The sequence below is a fragment of the Camelus bactrianus genome, chromosome 2 (genome assembly GCF_048773025.1).
Source record: "Camelus bactrianus isolate YW-2024 breed Bactrian camel chromosome 2, ASM4877302v1, whole genome shotgun sequence".
Taxonomy (NCBI): domain Eukaryota; kingdom Metazoa; phylum Chordata; class Mammalia; order Artiodactyla; family Camelidae; genus Camelus; species Camelus bactrianus.
In genome coordinates this window covers 95,109,204-95,125,744 of record NC_133540.1, presented here as the reverse complement: position 1 = coordinate 95,125,744, position 16,541 = coordinate 95,109,204, and the positions used below count along the sequence as shown (strand labels likewise).

General features: G+C 33.5%; 1 protein-coding gene across 10 annotated transcripts in view; it reads right to left on the bottom strand.

The window, feature by feature from the left end:
- Window positions 1-16,541, bottom strand: part of PTPN13 (protein tyrosine phosphatase non-receptor type 13) — a 182,377-nt gene that overhangs the window by 162,642 nt on the left and 3,194 nt on the right. The gene's annotated exons all lie outside the window — the stretch shown is intronic.

Sequence of the window (16,541 nt, the reverse complement as noted above, 5' to 3'; positions counted from 1 at the left end):
AGTCTACTTTTCTCAGCCTTTTATAGATTACCTTTTAAAGACATTTAAATATTTTTAAAAAATCTGTACTTTCTACTGTAGTTAGCATTTTCACTTGGTATCTATTTGGTATCACTTCTTTTCTGTCTGAAGGGCTTCAACATTTCTGCTGGGATGAATTCTTTCAGCTACCATACCTCTGTAAAAGCCTATTTCACTTCATTTTTAAAAGATTTTCATTGGGTAGAGAAATTCTAGGTTGACAGTTTCTTTCAGCACCTTAACGAAGTTGTTGCACTGTCTTCTTGTTTGCACTCTTTCTGACAAGAAGTACACTGCCATCCTTATCTTTGTTCCTCTTTTTCTTTGGCTGCCTTTAAGATTGTCTCTTTATCACAGGTTTTGAACAGCTTGAACATGATGTACCTTGGTGTAATTGTCTTCATGTTCCTCACGCTTGGGGTTCATTAAGATTCTGAATCTGTGTGTTTAGAGTTTTCATCAAATTTGGAAAAGCTTCAGCCATTATTTATTCAAATATTTTTTTCATCATGGCCTTCTTTCTTCCCTCCTTTAGGGACTCAAATTTCAGGTATATTAGGCCACTTGAAGTTATCCCACAATTCACTGGTGTTCTGTTTATTTTTTAAAATTATTTTCCTCTGTGTTTCATTTTGAATAATTTTACAGGTATGTCTTCAAGTTACTAATTTTTTCTCCTGTAACGTTTAATCTGCCATTAATCCCATCCCACATATTTTTCATCTCAGACATTATAGTTATCATATTTAGTAGCTCATTCTGTTGCTACTAACTTTTGCACATACGGAATACACTTATAAAATCATTTTAATGTATTTATCTGCTAATTCTAACCTCTCTGTCAGTTCAGAGTCAGTTTGATTGATTTATATTCTCATCATAGATTGTATTTCCCTGTTTCTTTGCATGCCTGGAAATTTTGTATTGGATGCCATATATTGTCAATTTCACCATGTTGGATATAGAGTATGTTTATAAATATTCTTGAGTTTTGCTTGAGGTGAAGGTAAATTATTTGAAAACTTTTAAGTTTGATCCTTTTGGGTCTAGCTTTTAAGATTTGTTATTCTGGCCCAGAGCAATGCTCAGTGTAGGGCTCATTTTAGGTGCAAGATTCTTCTGTGTACTCTACCTAATGTCCTGTGAATCTTGAGGTTTTCCAGTCTGGTTTGTGGAAATAGGCACTATTTCCAGCCCTGCTGGAATACACAAATATTGTTCCCTCTAATCCTTTTGTATGGTTCCTTTACAGCTCAAGAAGTTTCCCCACATGCATGTGTGTACTGAGTTCTCAGATGAATACGAAGGGGAGCCTCTAGATCCCTGGGGTTCCTTCTCTGTGCTGTTCTTGCCTCTCCACTACTCTGTCCTGTTAACTCTAGCTGCCTTATTCTCCATAGACTTTTCAGCAATATGCCCTGAATTCAGGGTGTCTACCATTCTCCATCTGGTTTCCTATTCCTTACACCACAGGCCTAGAAACGCTCTCAGGTTAGTAAGCTAAGCCATCGTTAAGGTTCACCTTGTTTCCAACTCTCAAGGATATCACTCTTTCATTGCCTGATGTCCAGTGTCTTGAAAATTGTTGTTTCTAATACTTTATACAATTTTAGTTGTCAGATAAATCTTGTCCCTGTTACTCCATCTTGGCTAGAAGCAGAAGTTTTGCTGGTTTATTATGTTTATTTCTCTGTACTAAACCACTGTAAATGGCATCTCAATTCAATTATCCCTGATGGATTGGGGTCAAATCTTACGTGGTTATGAGGCTGCCCCTTTAGATTGTTACTGTGTGAGTCTTTTCACTGACTGCCTTAAAGGCAGTCATTCTTCTGTTTAAAAAGCACAGTTGAAAGAAACAGTATGAAGGCTAAGGAATTTTAATGCTGTGGAGAAGAATGCCTAGAAGTTCGTGCGGCTAAGTAAGTCACAAAGTAATTTTCATTCTATAGAGCTTCTATACGAAGGATTTTTCTTTTAGAACTCTCGCAAATGAAAAGAACATTCATGGGGGGAGTATGGAGATACTGAATGTACAGGCAGGAGAAAGGAAGGAAGAATGACAGACTTTGAGAAAGAAAGGGGTTGAGAATGAAATATTTCTAAGAAATATCATGGAAACCAAGTCTTTGATACATTTACACACCAGACATTGTCCTCTATATATTTTAAGAAACAGTCTTGTTCTTTTCTTTCTTCCTACTCAAAAATCCAATGTTTACTTAACTAATATGCTAAAGTGAAATATCAATCAAAGCAGACAGCTGGAAGAATTATTATCATTATTATCCTTTAATAAACGTCAAAACAAAATACGGCAAGTTCATACAAGTGTAAGGTGGTTAAGATAATCTAGGGCACAGGTTGCCCAGGGGATTTACTTGGCCTGCAGACATGTGGTGTTTGGCCTATAAAGCAATGACCACATCATTATTTTACAAAAGTGTGAATTTGTGGCCAGTATCTATAAACAGGAAGACTTCACAAATTGGAGAGATTTCATATAAAAATCTTGGGAAAAAAAGGAGATGCAGCAGCACTCAAAGTGGGAAGCAGATGCTCCCTTTAGCTATAGTCTGAGCCCTTTAGTTCAGCACAACTGTCCATCATTCATTATTGTTTTCCTCTCCCCGCAACTACCTCTGGCCCTTCCTGCCCCTGCAGGTATTTAAGCTACTGACACCTGATCCAGGGAACATATATTATTCCAACAAAGTAACTTGTATTTTTTTAACTCAGAGAACAAATATAAGAAAGCTTGACCAAAATATTTTTTTTTAAAGGAGAGAGAGGATTCCTAGAAAGATACATTGCAAAGAGTACTTAGTTTTCTACCAATTGTAGGATAGCTGTATCTAGGGCACATTTTTAAAAACTATAGATTCCTGGGGATCTAGACAGTATTCCAAAATGTTTATTTTTAACCAATAATTCAGATATAGCTCATGTTTGGAAACTACAATCTACCCTACCTGTTGCCTCTGTTTCAAAAGGTACACATAAAAGTAAGCATAATTGCAGAGAGCTGAAACAATATTACTAAAAAATTATGCTCTGGCACACACTTTTCCTCCCAATGCACTCTATTTAAGCAGGAAAAAAATCTGAACTTGAGGTATACAGTCTGAGTAACTCCATATTTAGTCTTCAGTTTTCATGCTTCAACCAAGAAAACCAGAAGAGCAAGCATGCTAAAAAAAAAACTGCTATATATCAAGCATCTATGTAACAAAAATTTCTATGTTTTGGGGTTTCTTTCTAACTCATTGCTCCATAAGAGAACTGAAATAGCTCGAAGTTCCCCTTCCAACTGTAAATTGACCCAATTTCGACTGTACCAAATATTTATCAACTTCAGTTAAAAGAAAAATTTCAACCTAATAAACAAAACAGTGTATTAGTGGTAAGACATTCAAGTTTGCTTCTACTACTGATTTCTAACTGGTAATAAAAGAATGGGGATTAACAGGTCAAAAGTGTAAGAAATATTTGACTAATGAGGTAATTTGAGGGGGAGAGAAACAAAAACCAGAAAAATAAAGATATATTGTTAAATATATTAAAAAGGAGGACTTTGTATAAATTATTTTCAAAAACAAAGAACTTTTTACCATAATAAGAGGGTGCATGTAAAGTTTCACTCTAAGGAAGACTAAAACATCTGTCTGGCATATCATTCATTACTGTTTCCTCCTGTGTCTGGTGACAGGACTGAAAGTGAAGGCTAACAAAAGATCACCCACAGGGGACGTGGAGATAGGAACAGAAAGACGACTTGCTTTTCAATCTGTGTACTGCTCAATCTTGCACAATATACATCTCATCTATTCTAAAAAATAAGATACTTAAAAATAAGAATAGAAACTTTATCTGCTATAACAAAGTCTGCACAACTCACCCTTTCAGAGAGCAACAAAACTGTTTACTCAACAAAAAAACCTGCATGATCATGTCACTATTTGCATGAAAATAGTATATAGTTCTTAAGTGGGAAAAAAAAGGATGTGAAGACAGTTAAGGGAAAGAGTTAAATATTGATTTTATGTTTCAGAGAGCTCTAGGATACAAATTCTGCTTCTGTAAATAAGAGCAAATGTCGACTAATTTATACTGTGAATGAATTTTAAAACCATATGATAAACTAAAATTTAGAAACTTTTGTAGTTCTCCTATTGGGCACTTTTTATACCACCACATATAAAGCACGCAAGCCTACTGAAAGAGTTGATTCAAAGGAGAAAAAAAGAAACTTTGTTAGCAGTCACCAACAGTTCGGGGCTCTGTAAATACAGCTGTCAACAAAACCAAAGGACGATTTTTAAGTGCACTAAGGATGGAATGGAGAGTTGGCCATGAACTATTCTTAATGACCACACCTTAATAAGATCATTACTTCTAACCCTGAACTATAAGTTACAAATGGTTTTCACTATTAAAATATCTAGTGTGTAGCAATAAAGTACACAGTTGTTGGAACAGACTACCTAGATTCAAAATGCTGGCTCTTCCACTAAATCATCTATAATTATTTTGGGCAAATTAATCTAACTCTACCTCAGTTTCCTTATCTGAAAAAAATGGGAGGTATTAGCAGTATCTACATTAAGGTTGTTTTGAGAAATTAATTTTTTAGTAAACAGCATATTTTATAAGTGTGTATTATCATTATAATTATCTAAACATCCTGGTAAAAAATGATCCAGCCTCAACTACATCTTCTAGTTCATGTAAAGCACTGGCTAAGATAACTTGATGTATTACAATCAGTAAGCCCCTTCCAAATTAAAAAGAAAGTCTTCAGGCAAAATATCATAATCTATTCCTCAATTCAACAGAATAGCTTCTATTTTAATTCTTCATAATCTAATCTTTCTACTCTAAAACAGGTTGATTTTCCTTTATACATCACCATGTTGGGCCTATTTGTTTTTTTCTGGCCTTTTTACATTGAAAATTTTCATAAAAAGTAAAGTAAAACAAAAACTATGACTATAATCATGCTTTATTTACTAAGCTTTATCTTTTTTCCATTTAACATTATATTTCCATGTAATAAACAACCTCTCATCAACTAATTTTTGATGATCACAAAATTCCATTATGAGGATTTAGTATACTTAAAACCATTCCTCCTCTGTAAACTATTTATGTTGTTTCCAATTTTATACCTTTGCAAATAATGCTGTGATGAGCATTTAAACACTTTAAAAACATTTTCAAAAGGACAGTTTTTTACCTTTACCCAACAGTTTATAGGAACTTAATGCTAGGAAGACCACAAGTTAGTAGGGGGAGACCTTGGGGAGAAAAAAGCTGAAAAGAAAATACACTACCATTTCAAGAACAACATGTTTTTAAAGATGAACAATTCCATAAACTTAGATTCCAACATAGACTGTGGAGTTCTCTTCCACATTTCCTATGTAAATTGAGGTACTTTTTTGCTTCTCCTTGATATTCCTTGTGTTAAAAGATACTAAAGGAGAAGTTATGGTTAAGATAATTGACTGTGGAATCAGACAGACATGGATCAAAATCCCTGCTCCACTACCAACCTGCTGTGTGATCTATGGCAACTCACTAAGCCTCTCTAAGCCTCAGTTTTCTCACCTGTAAAATAAGAATGATAACATCTATCTTATAGATTTCTTATAAAAATTACTAATATCTTATTTTAAATTCTTAAAAATAGTGCCTAGCATGTAGTAAATACACAAATAGTATCTTGTCATTAGAACTATTTTCACTTTTCACTTAGGTTACTTGAAAGATATCATAAACATATACATGTGTGGTTTGTGTATAAATTATTGGCTTAATCTACAGAGTATGACGGCACTGGTGCATAGTTACAAACTGCTGCCCCATATAATTGGCCTTTAAAACACTATTCAGTGGGTGGGAGGTAGAGCTCAGTGGTAGAGCGTGTGCTTGCCATGCATGAGGTCCTGGGTTCAACTGCCAGTGCTTCCGTTAAGGGGAAAAAATACATTTTTTTTAAATTAAAAAAAAAAAATTTGTTCAGTCTAAAAAGCTAACTCTTAAAATACAGAGATATAAAAACCTTTATAATGTCCTGTATTAGCATAGTAAAAGAGGATTTAAATAAATTTTTAAAAGATTAAATAATAGTTTTAACGGAATCATAAATATGAATTTTGTAGTTTATAGCATATATCATGTTTCTCTTTAGACAGTAAGAAATTCTTGATTAAGTCTTTTTCACATGATGAGGTCAAATATATTTAAAAGGATGCTAAGTGAACCAGGAGTAATTTATAAGCTAGAGTAACATTATTTCCTCTAGTTGTTTTTTTTTTCTTAGAACTATTTGGTAATATAAAAAACAGAAGAGGAAAATGCACCAGCCACCATTATGGACACTTTATTAATCAGGGCAATGGTGGTTAATCTTTTAGATGACATGGCCAGCCAAGATATTATTTTTATAGGCCTACAGTGAATTTTGCTGTTACTTAACAATCAACTAAGTGACTTTAGACAATCAATCAAATATTCGTAGATAGCCAAGAAGTTTTGTATATGTTGTTTCAGGATTCAAAAAATATATCAAGTCCTGAGTTGGTAAAGTACTAAATATACTTTTGAATTTTACTTTTTAAACAATCACACTTGGTATAGCAGATAAAACATTAATCTGAATTAAAAATTTAATGAGGTTCATTTCAAAACTTTTTAGGGATTGATATCTGTCAAGTACAATGCTAACTTCTAAGAGGATAGAAAGTTCTTTTGGAGCCAAAGCAATTTGCAGAAGAGATTCCCAGTTAACGTAAAATTGTGAATCCTAGTGATAACTAATAATAAATAAGTATAAAGGCTAACAGTAAAGTCACACTAGTAGCAAATAAAAAACCCAACTACTGTAGCACAATATTAAACAACAGGATGAGACTTTAACACTTTTTCTGAATTTATAGTGTAGATGGCTCCTTTTAAAGACAATCCCCAATTCCAGATTAAGTGTATCAAGCAGTAACTAATTCACACATCATTTTCAACTGAACAAACATCACACACACTTTAGAGTCAAGATCCTTGGTCAGCTTGTTCTAACAAGTGGCAGAAAGCAGCAAATAATAAATATCTTAGATTTGATCAATAGTTGGCTTACTGAGCAAATTCAGAAAGTGCTGAGTAAAATCACTTTCCATTTCAACCAATCTTCCCAGCCTCGTTGAGGTTTCCTTATTACTATAGGCCCCATATCTTACTTGATTGCAACAATCCCTGTACCTTACTCTTCATTTTCTGCAGATGTGGGTTTAGGTCATCACTGTTCAAATTTTCAAATTTAAAGTCATAAGGCCTATAAATCCTTTATCATCTCCCATTACTTTCCCAGTAGTGATGATTTCTAACCTTTACATCTCTCGTCAAACCTCCAATTCTCCACCACTAACAAATCATACTCAAAAGCTTGCCTCTTCTGACAGCACTGTCTGCAGATAATGGCATTAAGTGTAAATTCTCTTACAGAACCTTATTTTCATTTCTATTCATCAACAGGCCCACATCTATCTTTGTAACATTCCCTTCCATTTTACAGAAAAAAGCTGCTCTTCTTATGACCAAAGCTAACAGCTCTACCTAGAGCTCATTCTTTCCCATCCAGACAGAGCCCCATGAAAGATTACTCTTTTGCACACTTTCTGGAATTTTAAATCTCTTAATCTCATAGAATCTGTTCTTTCACCATATCCAATCTAATAAATTTTTCTCACCATGAAATCTCCTAGATCATCCAAATCTCACCTATTTTGCCAACAAATACCATCCTGTTTGCCAACTTCCTTTCTATTCCTGTCCTTATCGGTATAGTAAAATGGTTGTTTTAAGGTACTAACACTCTACTGATCACACTGTTCTTTTTCTTCCACTCTTCTTTCATCGTCTTTCTTTGGCTCCCTATGGCATCTGCTGCTGTTGGTCAAGTACTCCTCAACAGACTCTCCTAATGTGCTGTCTTTCATATTACACTTTCTTAGTTCTTTTACTCTTTAGACACTTCCTTTTCTGTTCCCCTACTCTACTCATTTTCACATGCCATCTTCAGCACTTCTTTTTAACACTTCCTCCCTCCTGAATTGACTCACTTGTATCTTTTATTCTGCTCTATGACACACCATGCTCATTCCCAGGCATCTAATAATGTCCTCAAGACAGCTCAAGCTCTGACCAAGTGAATCCTTTGATCAACCTACACTTTTTTTCCTTAAAACTTTTACTGTACTTGTTCATTGTTTTGTAAAACACATATGGTTTCCTATCTTTCCTATCTGTGTTTTTCTTTAACCTAGACTTTAAGTTTTTTGGTAGGAACCATTTTCATTTTATTTTGCAGTATTTTTCAATATATAGAAAACAATCCTGAACATAGAGTAGTCAGTCAAATACTTTATAGCTGTATAATTAGTTTAGGTAAGAAACATATGACATTACAATAAAAATTAATTTATATTCCTTGTAAAACATTCATACTGGTGCTATTTCAACAGAAGTCAAAATCCTGTGGGTATTTTTTTCTACCGATTTCCATATTTTCACACATTCAAGGGAACATGGAAGATCTGTCCACCTTATTTCCTTTAAGATGTCAACCATTTAAGTTTTAAAGTGACCTATATGTAGCTACTATGTCTAAAAAGATTTTACCTGTACATCTGCACAATGTATACTAGAGGCTAAAATCTGAGTGAATAAGGAGATAAGTCATTCTTTTTTCTCGGTATAATTAATCAGGTTTCTTAGGTTGCTGTTTTGCCCAATATATATAGATGAAAATGGAAGTGAAAGGTAAAGAATTCTTGTAAACTGAATCCATGGGCTGTGCCCAATCATTTCATATTTGTAATGAGTCAGAAATAAAGCTCATGGAACCTTATGAGGTAGATATTATTACTTCCATTTTACAGATCAGACACAGACAAATAAAATTACCTATCCAAAATGACTCAAATTACCTATCCAAAATAACTCTAGTTACTAAAAGAGCTAAAATGCAAACCAAGGTCAACCTAAATTCAAAATCTGTACCCTTTCTTCTATATTATGCTTCTAAATTTATGTTTGAGTGTGAATAACAAATCATGGCACTACCTAGATTTAGTTTTCAAAAAAGCTAAACATTTAAGGACAGATATAAATATATTAATTTTGTCTCATTAAAGGTTAACAATAACTCAATTTAATATTTAATAGTAGGTTAAATACTGATTTTTAAAAATTACATGCATGATACATATTTATTGTAAGGAATTAGGTTATCAAACAATGCAAAGTACTAAACAGTCCTAATGGCTGTGAGCCTCCACAGAGTATGAATCCAGTTTCTTAATTATTTTCTAGGGTCAAGACACTTTAATTAGCATAATTTAAGTGCTAGATATCAAGTGGTAAGTTGATAAAAACCAAGCCCACCGCCCAAACCTAGCATAGGGTCTATAATTTATCCCTATGTACAACAACTACATTTTATTAAATGGAAACAAACAGAGTCAGATGTTAGGATACCTGGAGAAAACAGTAATTGGATCCCCAATATCTACCTTCTTCAGTTACTTTTGGGACAGCCAAATGCCCAGCAAAAAAGAATTCCCAGCATCCCTTGATATACGGATGGCCAATATAAGCAGTCACTGGGTAAGGCTTTGAAGAAAATTCCTTAAAAGGATCTGACTCAGCTGGAAGGCACACCTTTTTGTGCCACTTCCTCCATTTCTTTCATATTCTGTCTGCCTAGAAGGACAACACTTTGAACAGAATGCTAACAGCCATTTTGTAACCATGTGGCCATCTTGAGAATGAAAACCATGCATTAAAGAGGTGGAGAAGAAAAAAAAGATGTCCAGGTTCATTGCCATGTCTTGAAACGGCCATACCATCTCTGGAGTATTACATCTGGACTTTATATTAGAGAAAAATAAATCTCTGTCTTCTCTAGGCCGTTGTTATGCTAGGTCTCTTGTACTAGCAACCCAATGCAACTTTTAATTGGAAGAGGTAAAACAAATAATTCATTGTAGGGACTAGAATAGGGCTGAGTACAAAGAATAGTTCCCAAATCAGTGCTCCTATCATGAGAGATGCTAAGAGATATTCTATAAATCTTTCTGTGGTCAAATAAATAAATGAAAATGATACATAGCTGGCGCTCTGTAACCACAGGTTCCACAACCACAGATTCAATCAACCTGGAATGGAAGATGTATGGGGGAAAAAAATTCCAGGAAGTTCCAAAAAGCAATACTTGAATTTGCTCCTGGGCATAGATCCAGAGGGAACCCTAATTCAAACAGACACCTCCACCCCAGTGTTCATGGCAGCACTATTTACAATTGCCAAGACATGGAAACAACCTAAATTTCCATTGACAGATGACTAGATAAAGAAGTTGTGGTATACTTATACAATGGAATACTACTTAGCCATAAAAAATGATAAAATAATGCCATTTGCAGCAACATGGATAGCACTGGAGAATGTCATTCTAAGTGAAGTAAGCCAGAAAGAGAAAGAAAAATACCATATGATATCCCTCATATGTGGAATCTGAAAAAAAAATGGATGAACTTACATATAAAACAGAGACAGATACACAGACATAGAATACAGACTTGTGGTGGCCAACAGGGAGAGGGTTGGGAAGGGATAAGCTGGGAGTTCGAGATTTCAGATACTGACTGGTATATATAAAATAAACAAGTTTATACTGTATAGCACAGGGAAATATACTCAATATCTTGTAGTAGCTTATGGTGAAAAGAATATGAAAATGAATATATGTATATTCCATGTATGACTGAAGAATTGTGCTGTACACAGAAATTGACACAACATTGTAAACTGAATATACCTCAATAAAAAAAAAGGAAAGGTTTAAAAAAACAACAAAAACCCCCTTGAATTTGCTGCATACTGGCAACTATTTACATAGTATTTACATTGTGTTAGATACTATAAGTAATCTAGAGATGATTTAAAGTATATGGGAGGATTTGCCTGGGTAATATATGTAAATGCTACATACTCCATTTTATATAAGGGACTTGAACATCCTCAGATTTTATATTCATGGGAGTCCTGGAATCAATCCCCTGGAGAATACCAAGGGACAACTGTATATGTTATCATCTTGGAGATTCATAAGGTATATTAGTATATTCAAGGTTCTAAAAGTGCACACAGTATCAGTTAGGACAAATGTCTACAAATACTTGCTAAAGAAGTTTAGGTTATGTTACACAACATTTACTCTCGCGGCACAGCAATGTAAGATTCACAAATATTAAGTAATACCACTGTTTATGAGACTGTGAACATGTACATTTAAATATATTAGAATTTATGTATCTGAGAGTGTTACTTTCAAAATAGACATTTTGGGTGGATACATACCCTTGTCCTCAAACACAGTATTATCAGTGACATTTCTGGGACTCTCCTTTCTAATCAGGTTTACAGTCATATTTTAAAAGTCACTTCTTTTACTTTATAACCATTTTTCATTTTAATTGAAAGCATTAAATTCTCCTTAATCCTTATTATATACTCCTTAATCACTCACCTTTCTATAACATGAATATATTATTTAATTGAATCAAACCCACTATCAAAGAAGAGATGTACCACTAAAAAGGATCTTCAAAACAGCATGCTATATGCTCTAAAAATAAGTCCAAAACAGGAGATACAGTGTTCTAAAAATGAATGGTCTGGAGAGGATGACATTTCTACAAGTTTCATGAAGTGTGTGTGAAAATCAGGTACAGGTTACATATATCAATGAGTTCAAGTAACAAGTGAAAGAAAAATAAATATGGAGCCCAAGGAACAAAGTAGGGCCATAAACTTTGAAACAAAATAACATATTTAAGTTTATATATTACTTTTACCCAGTGTTAAAAAAAAAAACTTGTTATAAATAAAAATATACCAAAAACAATAATAGCTAATATTTATTATATACTTAGTATGCATTAAGTATCGCTCTAAGTGCTTTACATGTATTAATTTATTTAGTCCTTACAACAATTCCATAAAAGAGGCCTGGTTATTATCCTTATTTTGAAGATGAGAAAAATTAAGCACAGTAAAAAATTTGCACAAGATCACAGAGCCTGTATATCAGAGTCAGAAATTAAAACCTAGGCCGACTGGCTTGAGTCTATGCCCTAAATCCCATGCTATACTGTCTCTCTAAATCAGACAGGAGTAGTCAACACCATGCACAGCTGCATCTAAAAACAATTCATATATATTCAGTTCAGTACCCACATATTTGTAAAGTTTTTACATATTATTTAATTTTTATCTTCACATCTGTTCTGTGTGGATATATCCTGTCAACAGATTCCTTTACCTGGCATGAACTCAGATGACTGAAGATATGTGGCCATAGACTATTCCATTTACCTGCTGTTTTGGAAATGTGTCCTCTCTACGTATCACCAGTGTCTAGTAGAGCACCTGGCACTGTATAGGAATTTGATGTACACTTACTGAGTAAAGAACAATTAAAAAGGGAGCTGGCCATGAGAATGTGGTTAGATGAGTCCAGGTTCACCATTACTGCTACTAGAAAATCACTCAACTGGCTTGGTTCACCAACAGTGACTCTTTAATACCCCTTTAGGTGGAAGAACAGTATTATCTATTTTTTAGTTAAATCTCAGTATCTCAATACAATCTTAAAACATCTTTGAAGTTAGATGAGGTCTTGATGTACTAACATAAACACTGAGAAAGAATCAAATGAAATCTTATTTAAAAAACATAGCTCGGTTTGGTCTTCAGTTACACAACAAATGTGATATATTGTGTGACCATATTAAGTATTTTATTTAAAAGTTGAAGGAAATTCCCACTAAATTTTAATAATGTAAAATAATATGGTCTAGATTTTTTCATTGTAACTTTAAGAATTATAGAACTAGGAAGGATATGTTGACTTGAATTATAACTAAAATAGCAATATTGCCAGGTAGTATATAATAACACATATCCTATTTGCTATTTATTTCTATACACCTCAAAGCAGTGCCAGAATTTCAAAGCTCTGATTGAGCACAACTGAATGGTATATAACCACAATACAGTTTCAGCTAGTTTAGATTTGATAATTGGATATTCCTCAACTAAATTATATTTATTACATATATTTTTAAAGTGTCAGCTTTTTTAAATCTAAGAGGTTCTTGTTTATCATTTTTAACTGAAGTGTAGTTGATCAGTTTTTTAAAAAAAAAAACACTTATTTCAGCATTCATGAAGTGCAACTATAAGGATACGTTAGCTTTTGTAAATTTTCACAGAGTACTCAGAAAACTGAGGTATGCTACATTTGAATCATTGCCTGAAGGTCCTTCCTTTATGTATAGAAACTAGCGTCAGAATAAATCAAAATAGGTTGTGTAAAGAATGAATTTAACCAATTATGTTTAAATAATCCCATGAAATTACATCTCAGCACAAGTCAAGAATATGAAAGACACTGAGGGGGGAATGAATTTATCACTCAAAATCTTACAATAAGGGAAACTCTTGTGTCAAAATACTGATTATTTCTTTTTACTTCAAAAACTAGATTACACTATATTTTCTGGAAGATATATTTGAATAAGATCTACAATAAATAATCCCTTAATAGTTTAAGTGTTCATTTGAAAAAGTATACTTTTCTAGAAAAAGCGCTTAATATTTCATCAGTGCTAAAAGTAACTAAGTTTCTTAAAACGGTTCCTTTCTTTTAAAAAATTCCCAGGCTATATCCTTCTTCCAAACAAACAAAAAACAAACAAAAACCCCCCAAACCCCACCAACTTTGAATATTTTTAACACATTCTCAGGTTATAGAATCTTTCTATCCTTAATTTAAATTATTCAACAAGAATAGCTCATTTTTGTTCCACAACTGCACAAGAACAAAAAGGAAAAGCATTAAAATATGAAAATGATACTGTAAACAAAATATTCCATCAGACATCCTTTTGATAAAATAACTCTCAACATTCTGGATCAAATTGGTCTGAACTGAGTAGGTAAAAAAACATATGTTTACATAAAAAGAAATACAGCATCTACCAATAAGGAAAAAAAACAAAAAACAAAGAAGGAATACCTTTAATTAAAAATACTTTGTTTCCATTTCTATCCATTTTAGTGTGTTTCTACTCAGAACATATTAACCCAATAAAGAAAACTTTTGACCTTTTTAAGGTCTGTTAAGGAGGGGGTGCAGCTGAGATAAACTACAGGGCAGTTTCTTCTAAGCTGTGCATCAGTGGTTAACAAGTGACAAACACTATTAAAATTCATGACATAATGTTAGCTTCTAATCATCTCAAACTGTTTAGGAGCCTCATTTTTGCTGAAGGGGATGCTTTCTTGCGGGAAGAAATAAAGTTTCTCATGTATCTGTATGTTCATGTTAAAACTAACAAGACGGTTTTCTGTTGGAGTTAAATTATATCATATGACAGCTAAGAGTCTCTATTTGTAAGAGAAAAAAAAAAAAAAAAAAAAAGAACCTTCTCCAGATAGAAAAACTCTGAGTCAAATCCTAACACATAAGTTGAAGTGATGAGCTTCTCTATTTCCTGAAACGACCATAGTACAAGAGCAACGAAGCCGCTGGTTAGATTCCCAGCGTACTGATATAAATAATAAACAGAAGGACAACTCAAGTTTCTCCTCTCAGTTAACTCTGAAAAGGAAAACCTCACAATTTGATACAAGCAATTGAGGAGAGAGGTAATACAAGCATCAAAAAAGTGATATTTCTCCTCTTAAAAAAACTATCAAAAATACATAATTTTAAATTATAAGTCTGAAGGAAATTACTATATATATATACACATATCATATATATCATTTCAGATGATGAGAAATTGGAATACAAATTTTAAAACCTCTAGGTTTTTGTGATGATAGAAATGTTCTGTATCTCAGCTCTTCGATACAGTAGCTAATGGCCACAAGTGACTACTGAGCACTTAAAATGTGCCTAGTGGGAATAAGGAACTGAATTTTAAATTGCATCTAATTAAAATTCATTTAAATTTAACCACATGTGCAGCTCTAAGGAACTGGAGGGAAATATTTATACCTTAAATTCTGACTCAAATAATAAAAATCCTGTAGATGGGCATATACATAGATGCTTCTGAGACGTATTTTATTCTTTTAAATTCTTGTGATTTATGTAAAGGAAAGGACTTTACAACATAAAAATGATGCTGTGTTTGTGGGAATCAAGTTTTTTACATTCACCTTCTAGAGAGGACTAGAATATTAGTTGACAAGTTGGCTCCATGTTGTAATTTATTAGGGAACTTCTAAAAATATGGTTGTCTGGGTCCCACCCCCAAAGTTCTGGTTTAATTGGTCTAAACTGAGTTCTGAGCATAAAGATTTTTAAAAGCTCCCCAGGTGATTCTAACATGCAGCCAAAGTATCACTAAACTAGAAAGAAAAACTCTTTTATTAAGCATAGATGCAGTATGCAACCAAGGACATTTCTTTGCTGGTCACCAAAGAGGGCCTTTCAACAACCCAGATTCAAGTCAAAACCCCTGAGGGCTAATATGAGTTACAGGTTCTAAACATTCAGGAATGATTCGGGTGTACAATCATAAGTTTTTGCTATTATTGACTGTTGTTCAATTATGAAAAAGAGATTAGAAAGGAAGGAAATAAACTATGAGCGTCAATTTTTACTTGCCGCCTTTGTGTATATTACTTAATTTCAATCCTCAAAATATCTTGGGAGGTAGATACTATTAAATTATTTACAGATGTGGAAAGTAAATTTAAAGACGTTCTCTAGGATTTGGACACGTTTCTGAGACAGTAAAGTACACATTCTTTATACTACAGTAGAATTCTCTCTGAGAAAGTTTGTTTCGGTTAATTTTCACACTGGAATCAAAGAAAAAAAAAGAAAAAAAGAAAAACCAAGGTTCAATGGTGGAGCACAGGATAAGTCAAAAAACGCTTAAACAGGTGCTTAAACCAGTTCCTGTTCCTGTATTTCCTCAGCACCTGATAGCAAACTCTGGGAAAAATATGTTCATCTGTGGTTCAAATCTACAGTGGCCTCAACATTAGACCATTCAGGAGTTGCTGCTTTTTATTCTAAGAAGTTAAACAATTGGTCTCCTACTGCCTCACAAGCTATTAGCTATACTTGTACATTCTTTGGACAGGATAGAACAGGATGCTTATTCATAGTGCCTGACACTAAAACAGAAATAAGGCAGGAGTCTTAAAGATGTTTTCATTTTGCCCCCTAGACTCACAGGATTGCTAGAATCGTTCCTCCTGGAGCAGTTTACAGACCACAGTTTTGATGTGACATATTTACAGTGCGTATGTAACTTTAACTTAGACCACTGAATGTCATATTAACTTACTCGCTAAAAACTTTTAAAACCCAGTTCCTGAGTTGTTCAACTCATCTTAATTTTCAAATTAAGAAAAGCTCTCAGAGAAAAAAATGG